This window comes from Myotis nattereri (genome assembly GCF_964212035.1).
Source record: "Myotis nattereri genome assembly, chromosome: 14".
NCBI lineage: Eukaryota > Metazoa > Chordata > Mammalia > Chiroptera > Vespertilionidae > Myotis > Myotis nattereri.
Genome location: NC_138089.1, coordinates 25529170 through 25547718, shown reverse-complemented (window position 1 = coordinate 25547718; position 18549 = coordinate 25529170).

Sequence of the window (18549 nt, the reverse complement as noted above, 5' to 3'; positions counted from 1 at the left end):
ACGCATCCGGATGTTTACCTTGTTTTGACCAATCGGAGGCCGGGACCCGCGCCCCGCCCCTCGACCACCGGCCCCCGGTCAGACGCGGAGCGATCCAAGTGGTCTCGGGGGAGGGGGCCGAGCCGCTCGCAGACACCTGGTGCTCCGCCCCTCGGAGTTTCCCCTGGGGAAGCCGGGCTAAACCATTGAGGCGGGGGCTGGGGGGGGGAAGTGAGGGAAGGAGGAGGGAGGAACCACGGGAAAGGAGCAGAGTCAGAGTGAAAGGAACCTTTTTACAGGAAGAGGAGGAAACTGGTGTTGGCAACCACAGTAATAATAGTAACAATAAACAGTGTTTCATACGGCACTCTGCTTGCACCGCTCCTCACAGCGTCCCCGTGATGTTATAGTGCCCCTAGCATTAATGAGGAAACCCCGCAGTCATAACTGGCTTAACATTATTATTATTTTTTTATTGATTTTTAGAGAAGGGGGGAAGAGAGAGAGAGAGACATCGGTTTATTGTTCCACTCATTTATGCATCCATTGGTTGATTCTTGTATGTGCCCTGATCCAGGATGGAGCCCACAACCTTGGCACATCCGCCAAGCTCTAACCACTGAGCCACTCGTCCAGGGCCTGGGTTTGAAAGTCTGTGATTGAAAAGTCCATATTCTTCTTTTCTTCATTATGGTCTTGATGAGAACGTTCAAACCTGTAAAAAAAAAAAAAAAGTATAAGAGTTTATTTGAGTCAAACTGGCAGCAATTGTCGGGAAGCAAGATCTCAAATACTCTGGAAAATCGAGTTTTGTGGTTTCTTTTATGAATTTGAAATTAAGGATTGAATTTAAGAAAGATTACCTGAAGGCGGGAGAAAGCAGGGCTAGAATTAGATTACAGGATAGTTAACAAGATTATGTGCTCTTAAGAGGGTGATTAAACTTATTTTACTTATTTATTTTATTTTATTTTAGTTAATCCTCACCCAAAGATGAAGATATTTTTCTGTTGATTTTAGAGTGGAAAGGAAGGCAAAAGAGAGAAATGAACATCAATGTGAGAGAGACACATAAATTGGTTACTGTTAGGTCTGATCAAATAATTGAATCTATATCCCCTCACCTGGGAAACTGACCTTTAGATCCTTTTCCAACCTACACTCCCTTTCACTTAGACCACACTCCATTTGCTAAAACCAGTAACTTTCTCCTCCAGACTTGCCCAGGATCTGGACCCAAACAGAGAATTCCCTGCTGAAAAAGCCCTCCTAGAGTCCTTTAAAATCTCTGACTCCCCCAACCCTGGGTGCTAGCACTATTTTGGGTCTCAGCCCATCTGGTCTCCAGATGATCTAATAAATTTATAAAATTCTTTACCACTTTTGTTCTCGTGTGTACCTCCTTCGGTAACCCTAATAGTTGCCTCCTGCAAGTACCCTGACCAGGACTGGGGATTGAACATGCAACCGAGGTACTTGCCCTTGACCAGGAATCGAACCGGCAACCATTTTTGTGCATGGGAAAATGCCCAACCAACTGAGCCACAAAAGCCAGAGCAAAAATAAATCTTTGACTAAAAAGTTATATGCCCATCATGATCTGCCCAGTTAGCAATTTATGATCAGATCACCCTGTGAGGTTTTCTGCAGAACCCTTTTTTCATGCACAATGGAATATTCCAAACATTCACAGAAGTGGAGAAAATAGCATAATGAATCCTCAAGTATCCACCAGCCAGTTTCAATAGTAATTATCATCTGCCCATCTGTGGTAGGCAGTTAGACAGATATAAGCAGGACAAGGACGATGGGCCAAGTACAGAAGGTTAACAGGGCAGAAAGCCCAGGTGCCTACAGCAAAGGACAATTGTAGGGTGGGACTCGCCCCCGGGGTGACCTTTCCTCCCCTAGCTTATCCTTAGTCCTGTGATTTGGACCCCCTTGACCTTTCCTTCCTAGAGATAACATTTAGGCCTCAGGTGTATGTAGCTCCACGCCCAGAAAAGCAGCAAAACCAGACAAGCAATGCCATGGCTGCCCTCAGGACCAGCTGCATTGAATAATGCCCCCCTGCCCTGGTGTTAACCAATCAGTGGAGACCCGGTCCTTGAAAGTGATAACCAGAACGATGAGCCAAGGTGTTTTTCCCAGGGTTGAGTCTCACAACGCTGAAGAATGAGCTACACAGACCAGAAGATTTAAGCAAAGATGTGGAAAATTTATTACAAGCAGATTCAGATTCAGATTCAGATTCAGATTCTGTCAAGGGGAGGGGGACCCAAGAATGGGCTGCCCATTAAAGCCTTGTAGTCCAGGGGTACATATTTGCCACAAGCCTGCTTCGATATCTATGTGTGTCGTCACCTGATTGACTCCATCAATTGTTTTTGCCCAACAACGGACCTAAACTTTTCCTGTTTCTGTGTGTTCTTTCTCTGTTCCTATCCTGAACTTTTTCTGTCTCTATGTGTTTGTACATCTTGTTTACTGCAGGCCCTCCCTTGGTTTCCCATGCCTCCCGCTCTGAGTCCAGAAACATTATTTCTGCTTGGTCGGTTCCTGTGGTTAGGCTGGCTCAAACTGCTGTGTTTGCCCCTGTCTTTGTTTTCCACTGGACCCCGGCCCTATCTGCCTGCATTTCAAACCCTCTCAAAAGGACACACCTGAAAAGCCGATGAATATTCTATTGAGATCTTCCCCTGGGACCTCCCCTAAAGCCTCCACCTTTAAAACTCTTAGGACAGAGGGCCCCTGAGCACTCTCCCTCCCAGGAGCACACCAGTGCCTTTCCCATCCATCCCCTCTTCCCCTCCCCCTTTCCATAGGTGGTTCACCATTACCTTCCTTACTCCCAAGCTCCTAGGGCCCTTGCTGTGCCTCTATAACTTGTTTCCTCAACCCTTTTCTTCTATGAATTACTTCTTCTACCTCTGTAATTTTATAAATAAACTAGTGTCCCGGTGCACAAATTTGTGCACTTTGAAAGGCAATTAATTAGAAGAAATATTTTAATATCGCTATTCGCGTCTTGCTAATGAAAAGAAAATAGGATTCTACTGAGTCTCCTATCTACCTACTCCAGGACTTCTGTGAGGCTCAAATGAGATGAGGCACGGGAACACGCTTCACAAACAATTGGTTAAACTGTAAAATCTTTGCACCCGGCTCTAAAGCAAGCTAAAGCAAGTCGTGTTCCTGGGCTGAAGAAACTCCAAGGATGCTAGTCACTAGAGTGAAGAAGCTGGCGTTGCTACGTGACGTCATTACCCAGCACCCATAGCGACCATTTTGGGGCTGGGCTGTGGGCCTCATTTTGTGCCATGGGGGCTTGGCTGCACTGGCTGGAATTGGGTGGGATGTCACTCTGGGGCGGTGGAGGGGCCTGTGTCCCACTTGGGGGAAGCCACGTGTTGGTTTGTGGGTGCCAGGTCCACGGTGCATATCATGGCAGCTCCTGCGTTGAGCATCTGCCCCCTGGTGGTCAGTGCGCATCATAGCTGAAGCAGGAATTTTGGGGAACATAGGCAGGCTTAGGGATTTTTTAGAATTGGGGTCCATGGAAAAGCATGGGATGGCAGGCTGGGAGAAGGTACATTTCCATAACACAAGGAAGCCAGGTGCAGTTACATCTTTATAAGGCAAGGGAGCAGCAACAATTGCATTTACATAAGACAAGGGAACTGGAAGTAGCCAAGTAAGGTCTATAATTACAAAATAAAGAGAAGGAAGCCCTTCATTCAGATGGAAAAGAAGAAAGCCCAGAGGAATGGAAGGACTATGAGGGAGGAGAGCCTTAGGAATCACTATAGTAACCAATTGGAGGGGAATATTGACCAATCAGAGAGGATATCAGGACACAGAAACTGCAGCCTTTAAAAACCACAGGGAAAAGGAACTCAGTGGGACCCTTTTCCCTCTCCCTAGGTGGAGTCCATTCCGTGGGACTCTTCCCTCTTCCCATGTGGGAGTCTGTACTTGTTCTTCAATAAATTCCCACCTTTGCTATATCACTTTCTGTCCATGGATTCATTCTTTGATTCCAGAGGACAAAGGATCCAGGTTCCAGGTCGGAAGGACGGACACCTAGCCTTTTATATATATAGATAGATGTCCTCGAATAGTTTGAGTCTTGGTTCTGAATTCTTTCCTAGCCAAAACTCAAGTATCAAGGTTGCTAAACCCAGGTCAAGTTCAACCCCACCTGTCTAATACCTGGTGCTGTTTCTGCTACCTACAACAAACCTATGTTTAATCAATCCCCATCCAGTAGAATTATTTTAAATCAAATCTCATTATTTCATCTGTAAATACTTCAGTATTTATCTCTGACAGGTTACTACTGTTAAAAAATGCTTAAGGCCCTGGCCGATGTGGCTCAGTTGGTTGAGTAAAGTCCTGTGCACCAAAAGGTCGCTATTTGATTCCTCAACAGCCAATCTATGTTTCTTCTCTCATTGATATTTCTCTCTCTCCCTCTCTCTCTCTCTCTCTCTCTCTCTCTCTCTCTTCCTTTCCCTTCCTCTCTCTAATATCCCATACTGGGGATGGAGCCCATAACCCAGGCATGTGCCCTGACTGGGAATCGAACCATGACCTCCTGGTTCATGGGTTGGCACTCAATCACTGAGCAACATGGGCCAGGCTCTAAAATCAATTTTTTAGCCCTAGCCGGTTTGGGTCAGTGGATAGAGCGCCCGCCTGCAGACCTAAGGGTCCCGGGTTCGATTCTGGTCAAGGGCACATACCTCAGTTGCAAGCTCCTCCCCTATGGGGGCACTGGTCGAGGTTCGTGCAGGAGGCAACCAATCAATGTGTTTCTCTCACATAGATGTTTCTATCGGTCTTTCCCTCTCTCTTCCACTTCACTCTCTCTAAGAAGCAATAGAAAAATATCCTCGGTTGAGGATTAAACAATTAATTAATTTTAAAAATAATAAAATCAATTTTTAAAAATTGCTTAAGGAAGACAATTTAGGTAATACAAACTATTTAATAGTTTATGACATAATGTTTTAGTCAATGGTCCCATAAGTTTATTTATTTCTTTTTAAATATATTTTTATTGATTTCAGAAAGGAAGGAAGAGGGAGAGATAGAAACATCAATGATAAGAGAGAATCATTGATCGGCTGCCTCCTGCACGATCCCCCACTGGGGATCGAGCCTGCAACCAGGGCATGTGCCCTTGACCAGAATCGAACCTGGGACCCCTCAGTCCGCAGGCTGAAGCTCCATCTACTGAGCCAAACCAGCCAGGGCGGTCCCATTGTTGCAGTGTATCCCAAGAATCACAGAAGGATGCCTCAAGAAGTCAAATTAAAGAGTGCCGAAACCGGTTTGGCTCAGTGGATAGAGCGTCGGCCTGCAGACTGAAGGGTCCCAGGTTCGATTCCGGTCAAGGGCATGTACCTGGGTTGCGGGCACGTCCCCAGTGGGGAATGTGCAAGAGGCAGCTGATCGATGTTTCTCTCTCATCAATGTTTCTGACTTTCTGTCTCTCTCCCTTCCTCTCTGTAAAAAATCAATAAAATATATTAAAAAAAAAAAAGAGTCACATTTATTGCAATCTGGGACTATGAGGGGCCATTTCGCTTTCCCAAATCTCATAGTAACAAGATGGCCATAACACCAGACTTATATAGGCCAAGATCACAAAGGTATTGATTACATCCCAGGGTTTGGAACGAGGAACCTGGTTCGCAAAAAAAGCAGTTTACAGAAGCAGAATTAAGCATGTTAATTATAGTTTTGGGTCTTCGAATCACTGAGTTGACAGAAACATTATCTGGGACCTCTGGGTTGACAGGAACACATTATCTAGAGCCCTCGAGGCAATTTAGAGTAATTGCACTGTCCTGGTCTTGGGACCACTGAGTCAACTGGAACACATTATTTGTGGCCACTAAGACAATTTAGGATAATTGTGCTGTCCTGTTTCCCAGGTACAGAAGAATGTGCTTTCTAAAACCAGTAAGATAACAATCAATGGGATAGTCATGTTACAATCAATAAGGCATTCAATCAAATGGGATGATTTATACAATCCAGAAAATCAAAGTAACTTTTCTATTGTTAAACAAAGCAAATAAGTACAGAAGCCAAACAGCAGGGTTAAAGTTAAACTACAGTTTCTACCTGAGATGACTGCTACCATACTTCAACCATAAATTTAAAATGGAGCTAAAAAATGTTTGACACCTGCCCTAGGCCAGTGTAGTTCAGAGGTTGAGCATCAAACCATGAACCAGAAAGTCACAGTTTGATTCCTGGTCAGGGCACATGCCCAGGTGGTGGGCTTGATCCCCAGTGGGGAGCATGCAGGAGGCAGCCGATCAATGATTCTCTCTCATCATTGATATTTCTCTCTCTCTCTCTCTCTTCCTCTTTCCTCCTCTCTGAAATCAATTTAAAAAAAAAACAACAACGTTTGACACCTAGTGGCATAGCCTTTGTAGCTCTTGTGATACGGTGCAATGCATTACATAAACATTCTGTGTTACAAATGCCGACAGTATTCTGTGTGCATCATTTTGTACAGGTTTATAGCTTAGGAGCTGTAGGGGAACAAAATTTGTCACTCCAAAATGTCTATTTTGGCAGAAGGATTATTCTAAGTTGGTTAATTTTAAGGATCAGTAGATAGGGCAGAAGCTCTTTGTAAGGGAAATCTCCATTTGTAAGGGTATTTCCCTTGCTGTACTGGGGGAGGTAGATGACCGTATCTCTAGAAACTCATGTAGAAGACAATGACTTAAATTGCATAATAAAAACCATCAACAAAAGGAAAACCTGCTATTCAGATGTTCCCAAATGACACATCAGATCAGAGGTTAATATTTAAAATATATAAGGACCTCATGCAGCTTCACACCAAAATACCCATTATCAAACGTGAAAAAGGCAGAGGGAGGAATTGAGCAAAAAGGAAAAAAAGAGAGAACTCATGGACTGGGACAACAGTGTGGCGATGAGAGGGGGTAAAGGAGGACAGGGAGCTGGAAGAGGGCATAGAGGGGCTAAATGGTGATGAGGAAATAAATAATAAATACATAAATAAATGGGCAGCGGATCTGAACAGACATTTCTGGAAAGAGGACATACAGAGAGCCAACAGACACATGAAAAGATGCTCAACGTCACTAATCATCAGAGAAATGCAAATCAAGACCACAATGAGATGTCACCTCACACCTGTCAGAATGGCTATCGTCAATTAGTCAACAAATAACAAGTGCTGACAAGGATGTGGAGAAAAGGGAATCATATATTGCTGGTGGAATTGTAGATTAGTGCAGCCACTATGTAAAACAGTATGGAGGCTCCTTAAAAAAAAAAACACTAAAAATAGAGCTGCCATATGATCCCATAATTCAACTTCTGGGTATTTATCTAAAGAAAATTGTCCTCAGTTGGTTGGGCGTCATTCTGGTGACAAAAAAGGTTGCTGGTTCAATGTTAAGCCCAGATTTCAAGATCCCCAATAGACCACCAGGGAGCCAGCCGAGTCCGATGCAAAAGCAGATAGAGTCTTTATTCGAGTTAGCTCGGCTCCCCAACCACACTCGCCAACACAGTGGTAGGGGGCAGAGAGAGAGAGGGCTCTGTGGGGAGAGGGGTTTTATAGGGGGGTTGGAGTAAGGGGAGGAGAGAGGACTGTGGGCCCTGCCAATTGGCCAGGTGCAAGTCAGTGTCCTGTTACACAGGATGTGGTCGTATCTACGGTGCACACTTCCCTTGATTATCATTGGTTAGTTTAAAGAAATCCTAGGTGTGGCTAGCAGAGGCTTGGGCTTTCGGGAAGAAGCTCCTTGCCGAGCACATGGCTGCCCAAAAATGGAGGATCCGGGGTAAGATGGAGGGCGTAGCCCTCGCCCTTTCAGTTCAATTCCCCATCAGGGCACATACCAGTATTTTGGGCTCAAACCCCTTTAGGAGGCGTGCAAGGAGGCAACCAATCTCATGCCAATGTTTTTCTCCCTCTCCCTTCCTCTCTCTCTAAAAATCAATTACATATATTTTGTTGTTGCTGCTAATACCCACCCAGGGATATTTTCCAGAGAGAAACTGATTTTTAGAGAGAGTGAAAGGGAGAGGGAGAGACACACAGAGAGAAACATCTCAATGTGAGAGAGACACATCAATTGGTGGCCTCCCGAGGGCCCTGAGCGGGGCAGGGAATCAAGCCTGCAACTGAGGTTCATGCCCTTGACTGGGAATCGAACCCAAGACCCTTCAGTCTGTGAGCGGACGCTCTATCCACTGAGCCAAACTGGAGAGGGCAATACTTTCAGAAACAGAGGGTTATGTATAGAGAGTTGTCTTGCTAGGACCTCTGTCTTCCCACATTAACACTGTACAATGTCCAAATTGAAAAATGTGGAAAGCCGCGTTTTTGTATGACCGAAAGTAACACAATATTAAAGATGACTGAATTTAACTAACTGTGAATCTTATTCACAGACTTATGATGTTTTGAAGAAGAATAAAGTGATAAATAATCTAGAAATAATTATGAATTTACTCTAGTAAATATATTTTTCTGGCTGTCCTTTCAGAAATATTACTAATTACTTTGTTAAAGTCGTTTTTCACATAATCTGTGTCCTATTGACAGTAATGATTGCAAGGTTAAAAATCATATTCAAACTATATGAAATTTGAGTGTTTTTCTCATCCAAAATATAATTTTAGCCCTAGCCGGTTTGGCTCAGTGGATAAAGCGTCGGCCTACGGACTGAAGTGTCCCGGGTTCGATTCTGTTCCTGGGCACATGCCTAGGTTGCGGACATGATCCTTAGTGTGGGGAGTGCAGGAGACAGTCAATCAATGATTCTCTCTCATCATTGATATTTCTATCTCTCTTTCCCTCTCCCTTCTTCTCTGAAATCAATAAAAAATTTTTAAAAATTAATAAAGAATATAAACACCTGGGTTGACACAGCCTATATAATCTCAGCTGCAATTACCAAAAAAAATGTAATTTTAGCAAATGTACATTATTAAAATTTTAAAAATAGTTCATGTATGTTTTCTCAAAAGTTATTTTTCTCCTAAAATATGAAAAATTGTTCAAGCTAGAAGGCAAGATGTAATCATACTAAGTGAATGTTAAATTTTAAAATCAAAATTATTATTTTTAAAGATTTTTAAATTGATTTTTTAGAGAGAGAGCAGGGGAGATGGAGAGAGAGAAACACTGATGTGAGAGAAACATCCATAACTGCCTCATTCACTCCCCCTACAAGGATCAAGCTTGCAACCCAGGGCATGTGCCCTGATAGAAAATTGAACTGGCAACCTTTCAGTGCATGGGGCACCACCTAACCAACTGAGCTACACCAGTTAGGGCTAAAATCAAAATTATTTATGTAGACCTGAAATTAGTTTTTGAAAATTTAATTAAATATTTTGATATAAGTAAAACCATTTGCAAGTTCATTTGCAATACCAGTGTCCATCTCATTGCCCATGTAAAGAACTGGCATCACATATCACTCATGTTACATCTAGGCAAACATGCAAGCAAAGTAATAAAACTGTCAATATTGCAAAATGTCCCCCAGTTACCATGCGCGGCTCTTATGAAAATAGAGCTAATTTCTGGGCACTTCTGGAACCATGAGTTAGAACCTGGACAGCAGCAAGACCATGTACACTTGGCACTACTAGGAAGCAATGCTTTGTTGTGCAAGAATCTATGGCAGTCATGTTATCTGAGGGAGAAGGGTTTGACAGGTACATTGATTTGTCTTTTCTTTTATCCAAGTGGTTCTACCGCTCGTATCGCCCTCTAGTCCCTTGTCTGTCCGGATAGTAGCAGTGACACAATCCACTGAAACTATCTAGATCAGCTGTCTTTTCTTTAGAGGTGTGGACAAACATGGCTCTGAGTTGTGGGAGTGGATGCTTAGGGTTATGGGTTGAACAGTGCCAGTACTGAGCACCAGGATCCCAAATGACGAAGTGCCTGTGTGTTCTCTACCAAAATCTCATGTGTGTGTTTGTGAATATGGAATTCTTTAAAACATAGACCAAAAATTAGGGCCCCTCTTTCTTGCTTTTGAAGAGGCACTGGCATCTGGGAGTCTTTTGTGGTCACCCAAGTAAGGTGGAAGGAAGTGTTGTAATGTACCCCGCGAATCACAGAAGGACGCCTCAAGAAGTCGAATTAAAGAGTCACATTTACTGCAATCCGGGACTATGAGGGGCCATTCCCAAATCTCATAGCAGTAAGATGGTGGCAAAACCAGACTTATATAGGCAAAGATCACCAAGGTATCGATTACATCTCAAGGTTTGGAATGAGGCACCTGGCTCACAAAAAAGCAGATTACAGAAGCAGAATTAAGCATGTTAACTACAGTTTCGGGTCTCCGGATCACTGAGTTGACAGAAATACATTAGCCATCGAGGTAATTTAGAGTAATTGCGCTGTCCTGGTCTTGGGACCACTGAGTCAGCTGGAACGCACCACCTGTGGCCACTAAGACAATTTAGGATAATTGTGCTGTCCTGTTTCCCAGGTACAGAAAAATGTGCTTCGATAACCAGTAAGATAACAATCAATGGGATAGTCATTCAATCAAATGGGATGATTTATACAATTCAGAAAATCAAAATAACTTTTCTATTGTTAAGCCAAACAACAGGGTTAGAGTTAAACTATAGTTTCTACATGATTGCTACCATACTTCAGAAGAAAGGCAGAAGCCTAGAAGAAGGGAACAGTGACCAGGCTAAACCTCACAACGGGAAGAGCTACGGAGTGATTTGCCAGTGACTGTCCCTGGAAAACCCTCAAAGACCAGGAGGTGCCATCGAGGCAGTTTCCCTCGGTGATGCTAACCTGACCATTGGGAATTTTGCACACCCTGGCACACACAGTTCAACTTAATTTGGGGGCAGCTACATTTTCTTTTTTAAAAAATATATTTTTATTGATTTCAGAGAGGAAGGGAGAGGGAGAGATAGAAACATCAATGTTGAGAGAGAATCATTGGCTAGCTGCCTCCTGCACACCCCCTACTGGGGATCGAGCCCGTAATCCGGGTATGTGCCCTTGACTAGAATCGAACCCAGGACTCTTTTTTTTTATTTTTTATTTTATTTTATTGATTTTCCACAGAGAGGAAGGGAGAGAGATAGAGAGCTAGAAACATCGATGAGAGAGAAACATCGATCAGCTGCCTCCTGCACATCCCCCACTGGGGATGTGCCCGCAACCCAGGTACATGCCCTTGACCGGAATTGAACCTGGGACCCTTCAGTCCGCAGGCGGACGCTCTATCCTCTGAGCCAAACCGGCCTCGGCGAACCCAGGACTCTTGAGTCCACAGGCCAACACTCTATCCCAGGGGTGGGCAAACTTTTTGACTCGAGGGCCACAGTGGGTTCTTAAACTGGACCGGAGGGCCGGAACAAAAGCATGTATGGAGTGTTTGTGTGAACTAATATAAATTCAAAGTAAACATCATTACATAAAAGGGTACGGTCTTTTTTTCAATAGTTTTATTCATTTCAAATGGGCCGGATCCGGCCTGCGGGCCGTAGTTTGCCCACGGCTGCTCTATCCACTGAGCCAAACTGGCTAGGGCACATTTTCAATTATGTGTTAATCAATCAACTAATAAAACGAACTTGTGCCGAAGCCGGTTTGGCTCAGTGGATAGAGCGTTGGCCTGTGGACTGAAGGGTCCCGGGTTCGATTCCAGTCAAGGGCATGTACCTGGGTTGCGGGCACATCCCCAGTGGGAGATGTGCAGGAGGCGACTGATCGATGTTTCTCTCTCATCGGTTTCTAACTCTCTATCACTCTCTCCCTTCCTCTCTGTAAAAAATCAATAAAATATATTTAAAAAAAAAAACAAAACGAACTTGTATGGAGCGCTACTACGTGCCAGGCACTGCAGCGCTGGGAGGGCCTGGGAGTCAGTGCTGAGCAAGGTGGGGAGATCCTTGAGCTGCAGTTCATGGTCTTGCAGGGAATGGAGAGGCTAAACAACAAATCCAAGGCAGGGCAGTTGAGATGCTGTGGGAAAGTTGGGCTTCTGGAATCTTGTCTACAGAAAATCTGAACCAGGAGGCAGAATTCCCACTAGACATCTCTCTCATGACAACTGCCAGAACCAGGAGGGAATGAACTCTCCAGTCAGACTAATTTACACCCTAAATTTAATATTGCTAAATGGCATCCCCAAAGTCTGGTAGAATTTCACTTCCATTGCTAATCAAGGGCTGTCTGGTGGATTACTCAATAACAAGCCCCACTCTGATTTCTGCCTTCGAGATGGAAAATCACATTCCTGATCTTTACAAATAACTGGGATGGGGAGACAGGAGGAAGAATGGCCCAAACATGGACTTTGGAGCCAGGCAGACATGTCTATGCTGGGTTTCCAGGTTCTGTGACCCTGAGCAAAGCAACCTTTGTTCTCTAAGCCTCAGTTTCCTCATTTATAAAATGGGGACATTGCCACATATGTCACTGGGTCATTGAAAGGATTAAAAACAATAATGTAGAGACCCAACATATGGCAGTCAAGAATAAATGTGTTTTTTTGTTTTTTCCTTATTCGTTTAAGATTTTTCTTTATTTTTTAAAAGCCCTAGCCAGTGCGACTCAGCAGATAGAGCATCGGTGTGTGGACTGAAGGGTCCCGGGTTCGATTCCCGGTCAGGGCTTTGGGCTCAATCCTGGGGGGGGGGGGGTGGAGAGCGAGGGGGCGTGCAGAAGGCAGCTGATCAATGATTCTCTCATCATTGATGCTTCTATCTCTCTCTCTCCCTTCCTCTCTGAAATCAAATTAAAAATAAAAAAAGTTGTGCAAGATTTGTTTGCTAAAAACAAAACACTGGTGAAAGAAATCAAAGATAACAGAGACAAATCATATACTTTGTTCATGGATTAGAAGATTCAATGTTGTTAAGATGTCAGTGTTCCCCAAATAGATATATAGATTCAATCTAATCCATTTAAAAATTCCAGCAGGAATTTTGGTTGATATCAACAAACTGATTCTAAGATCTTTATTTATTTATTTATTTATTTATTTATTTATTTATTTAAAATATATTTTATTGATTTTTTACAGAGAGGAAGGGAGAGAGATAGAGAGTTAGAAACATCGATGAGAGAGAAACATCGATCAGCTGCCTCCTGCACATCTCCTACTGGGGATATGCCCGCAACCCAGGTACATGCCCTTGACCGGAATCGAACCTGGGACCTTTCAGTCCGCAGGCCGACGCTCTATCCACCGAGCCAAACCGGTTTCGGCTATTTTTGACTTTATGTTAAGTGTGAATGTCTAAACATGTAGAAATAATCAATAAGGGGTAGAAATAAAATACAGAATCTCTTGGTTAGCATCATTAATCTGTTTTGGAAATCAGATATTCTGTATGAAAACACAGACTGGAAGAAGCCTGATTCCCATTATTTTACATGGGAGAAATTATAATGCATGACATGTTAACACCAAGCCCTTTCCAAATTTCCCAAAACATAAATAAAATACAGTGAGACATCTGCATACAAGCAATAATCTATCATGTTAATATTTAATATGATTAAAACAATTGCTTCCTTCAAAACAATAGTACTGGTATAAGGACAGACAGACAGACCAATGGAATAGAATAGAGAGCCTAAAAATAAACCCTCACATGTATGGTCAGATGATTTTCAAGAAGGGTTCCAAAATCATTCAATAGGGAAAGGACAGTCTTTTCAATAGATAGCCACATGCAAAGAATGAAGTTGGAATCTGACATTACAGAAAAATTAATTCAAATGGATCAAAGACATAAGTGTAAAAGCTAAAACTATAAAACTCTTAGAAAACATTGGGAAAAGGTTTCATGATATTGGGTTTAGCAATAATTTGCTGGATATGACACCAAAAGCACAGGCAAAGAAAGAAAAAAAATTGATAAACTAGACTTCATCAACATTTAAAACATTTATGCATCAAAGGACACTATCAAGAGAGTTAAAACACAATGCACAGCCCTAACCAGTTTGGCTCAGTGGATAGAGTGTCGGCCTGCAGACTGAAGGGTCCCAGGTTCGATTCCGGCATGTACCTTGGTTGCGGGCACATCCCCAGTAGGGAGTGTGCAGGAGGCAACTGATCAATGTTTCTCTCTCATCGATGTTTCTAACTCTCTATCCCTCTCCCCTCCTCTCTGTAAAAACAAAAACAAACAAACAAACAAAAACACAACCTATAGGATGCGAGAAAATATTTGCAAGTCATATGTGTTAAGTAATCAATATTCTGAAAATATGAAGAAAAACTCCTACAACTCAACAACAAACAACCCAATCCAAAAATGAGAAAATAACATGAATAGACATTTCTCCAAAGAAGATATACAATCAATAAGCACATGAAAAGATGTTTCACATCCCTAGTTATTAGAAAAATGCAAATAAAATAAAATTAATTAATGAGAGGTAATTAGGTTTAGATGAGATCATAAGGGTAGAGCCTCCATAATGGGACTGATGTCCTTAGAAAGAGAGAAAGACTAGCACTCTCTCTCTCTGCCACTGAGAACAGCAGAAGGTAGCCAACTATAAATCAGGAAAAGAGCTCTCACCACACAGGCCCCTGAGCTCCAGTCTCCAGAACTGTGAGAAAGAAATGTTTGTTGTTTAAGCCACATAGTCAGTCTATGGTGTAGTGAAATAGCAGCCAGAGTTGGTTAAGACAGGCAGTATGATTGGCGGGCCTGGGACCCATATCCACTCCTGCCCAGAGAGGGAGCAGGGGCAGTTCCCTAACAGAAGCGGGATACTATTACCAGAAGAAAAGGAAAAGGAATGCTGGGCAAGCCCCACAGATTTTTCATTACAGCGGCATAGGGATATGTAATGATTGATTCCTTAAGAGGTGACAGTGTTGCCGAAACCGGTTTGGCTCAGTGGATAGAGCGTCGGCCTGCGGACTGAGAGGTCCCGGGTTCGATTCCGGTCAAGGGCATGTACCTGGGTTGCGGGCATATCCCCAGTAGGAGATGTGCAGGAGGCAGCTGATCGATGTTTCTGACTCTCTATCTCTCTCCCTTCCTCTCTATAAAAAATCAATAAAATATATTTTTTAAAAAAAGAGGTGACAGTGTTATTTATTTTAATCATCACAAGCAAAAATTAATCTATTTTTGTGTTAACGTTTTGAAGACGTTATAGATAAGAGTAAATTCTACATACAGGTGAACATGGATTCTTTAGAATTTTTCATCCATCCCCAACTTTTTAAGGATTAATAATACTTTAAAGACAGAATGGTGTGAATGGCTCCATATCTGAAAATGGACTTTCCTTTTGTTTCTTTCTTCAGCCTATCTCAGTTTTCTTTATTTTTTTAAATATATTTTTATTGATTTCAGAGAGGAAGGGAGAGATAGAAACATCAGTGATGAGAGAGAATCATTGATCAGCTGCCTCCTGCACACCCCCTGCTGGGGATCGAGCCTGCGACCCAGGCATGCGCCCTTGACTGGAATTGAAGCCGGGGCCCTTCAGTCCGCAGGCTGACGCTCTATCCACTGAGCCAAGCCAGCAGGGCTATCTCGGTTTTCTTAAACGTTGTTTTCTTAACTGTTAGTACCTAAGAACTACAGGATGGGGTGGTTTGGTGTCCACGCACCTTGATTATTGTACTTCATGGACAATTAAGGAATTTTTTAAAGGGTATTTTTTTTTTCTTATAGCCATTTTCAAGGACCTTCATGCCTTCGGTGTCTTGAAGGCTTGTAACATGGTTTTACTACTGTCAGCCTTCTCTAAATTTCTGCAGGAACACATTCAGGTAATAAAGAGTAATTTACACCTTATTTGTCTTCAATTGCATTTGTCTTTAGAACTAACCTTCCACAAAATATGAAATCCTTTCTACTAATCTTTACTGAGCATCTACTATGTGACCAAAATCTCACAGATTTTACCTCATTTAAACCACGTGAGGTTAGGAGTTGTCAGTTCAATTTTATAGGTTCAGAGAATTTAAAAAACTTACTCAAGCCACACAGTTATTGGGTATTACAGAATACAAATACCCATGTGTCTGACTTCACAGTTCCCATGCTGCTCTAGAGAGACTCATCAACTTTGAACAGTTCCATGTAAGGGTTATGTGCACTAGCTCTGACCAAACCAGTCTCGAGTTTGAATCCCAAAACTTGCACTTTCTAGCAATGCAATGATAACAGCAAATAGCTTTGAATGTTTTCCAAGTGCTCAGCACCGTATGTGCACAATATGTCATTCAACCTTCCTGAACACTGGGAGTGAGGTACCACCATTATCCATCATCCCCACTTTACAGAGGAGGAAATGGGCTTAAGAGCAATTGTGAGCAGAAATGAGATTTAAGCCCAGATGTCTGATGCCAGTGCATGTGCTCATAACTAAATGATATGAATTTTAAAAAGGAAACAAAAGTAGTTGAGGAGAAATGAATTCATTCTATGGAATGACCTATATGGTGCAGTAGTTAAGAATGGGTACTCTTGGCTCTGGTTGGGTAGCTCAGTTGGTTAGAGCATTGTCCCAATACACCAAGGTTGTGGGTTCGATCCCCAGTCAGGGCACATATTAGAGTCAACCAATGGCCCAGCCAGAGTGGCTCAGTTGGTTGAGCGTTGTCCTGGTTCAATCCTGATCAGGGCACATACCCAGGTTTTGGGTTTGATCCCCAGTCGGGGCATGTATGGAAAGCAGCCGATTGATGTTTCTCTCTCATATTGATGTTTCTCTCACTGTCTCTCTCTCTCCCCATTCCTCTCTTTAAGCATGTACTTAGGTGAGGATTTTTAAAAAAAGAGTCAACCAATGAATGAATAAACAAGTAGAACAATAAATCAATCTCTCTTTTTCTCAAATCAAATTTTTTTTAAAAGAGTGGGCACACTGGGGCAGGTTACCTGGGGATAAATAAATCTCAGGTCCTCCACTTGCTAGAGGGGTGACTTTGGGCAAGTCATTTAACCTCTGTAAAATGGCCATGTAGCAGTACCTACCTGTATTAGTTTCCTAGAGCTGCCATAACAAAATACTATACATTGGTGGCTTAAACAACAGAAATTAATTTTCTCACAGTTCTGGAAGCTCGATCAAGTCCAAAATCAAGTTTGCTGTCAAGTTTGGTTTCTTCTGAGGCCTCTTTCCTATAGCTGCATTCTCACTGTGTCCTCCATAGTTGTCCCTTGGTCTGTGAGCTATATGTCCTAATCTCTTTTTATGAGGACAGTCATATTGCATTGGGGCTGACCCATATGACTTAATTTTACCTTAATAACCTCTTTAAAGTCCCTATCTCCAAATGCAGTCACTTTGTGAGGTACTAGAGGTTAGGACTTCAATATATGAATTGGTGGGGAGGGCACAATTCAGCCCATAACTCAATCTCATAGGATTATTGTGAAGATTAAATGAACAATACATGTAAAGCAAAGATCAGGGGACCTAGAATGTTTTAAGCGCTTAACTGTTCAACATAACTGAACACTTAACTTAGACATAAGAGTACCCAGCAAGTTACAAATCTTTCTCTGGTAGGATATTGGCTGGAAGTGTCCTGGTGGCTCTCTTCTCAGCCAGGTGCTCAGTCCGGCATCACCTTTACCTTATGGTCCATAGTCCCCATCTTGATCCCACAACTGTTCCATTCTGGTCTGGCCACTCCCTGAGGACAATGACAAGCTCTCAAATTTTCTTTCTGGCCCTAGCTGGTTTGGCTCAGTGGATAGAGCGTAGGCCTACGGACTGAAGGGTCCCTGGTTGGATTCCGGTCAAGGGCATATGCCTGGGTTGCAACTCGATCCCCAGTAGGGGGTGTGCAGCTGATCAATGATTCTCTCTCATCATTGATGTTTCTATCGCTCTCTCCCTCTCCCTTCCTTTCTGAAATCAATAAAAATACATTTTTAAAAAGTTTTTCTTTCTGTAACTGCCCCCACAGTTTGTCTTTAAAATGAGGAGACTTTCTTTCCCAGCTACTCTCAGCTCAGCAAGTGCCTTTCCAATACTGCTATTTCTACTCTTTGGAAAAGCCACTTATTAAAATTTAATGACAATCACTTACATTTATAAAGCCATTTTCAATTTACAAAGCTTTTTTCCCCATCCATTATCTCTTTCAATTCTTACAACATCTGTAGGAAGGATGTTTTTTCTCCATTTTATAAATGAAGAAAGTAGGGCTCTGAAGAGTAGCATCCTTGACCAGGGTCACACTGTTGATCAGTGGCAGAGATGGGCCTCAAATTCTGGTCTTTCAGTTCCAAGATGTTAGGAGTAGCTCACCTATTCAGGCATTCTTTTACAGTATGAACAATCCAGGATATCAGCCCTGCTCTCTTTTGGGGGGATGTAGGTAAGTTATTTGGGACTTTTTTTTTTTTTTAAACAACAACTGGTCCCTTTCCCTCCTGGAAAAAAAAAAAGACAATTGGCAACCTTACATATTTTTCACCCCAAGATAGAAGTAAATTTAATCAGACGGACCCCTGTGTGAGGTCCAATATTTGGAACCCACTAGTAAAGATTATTTTTCAAAGCCCACT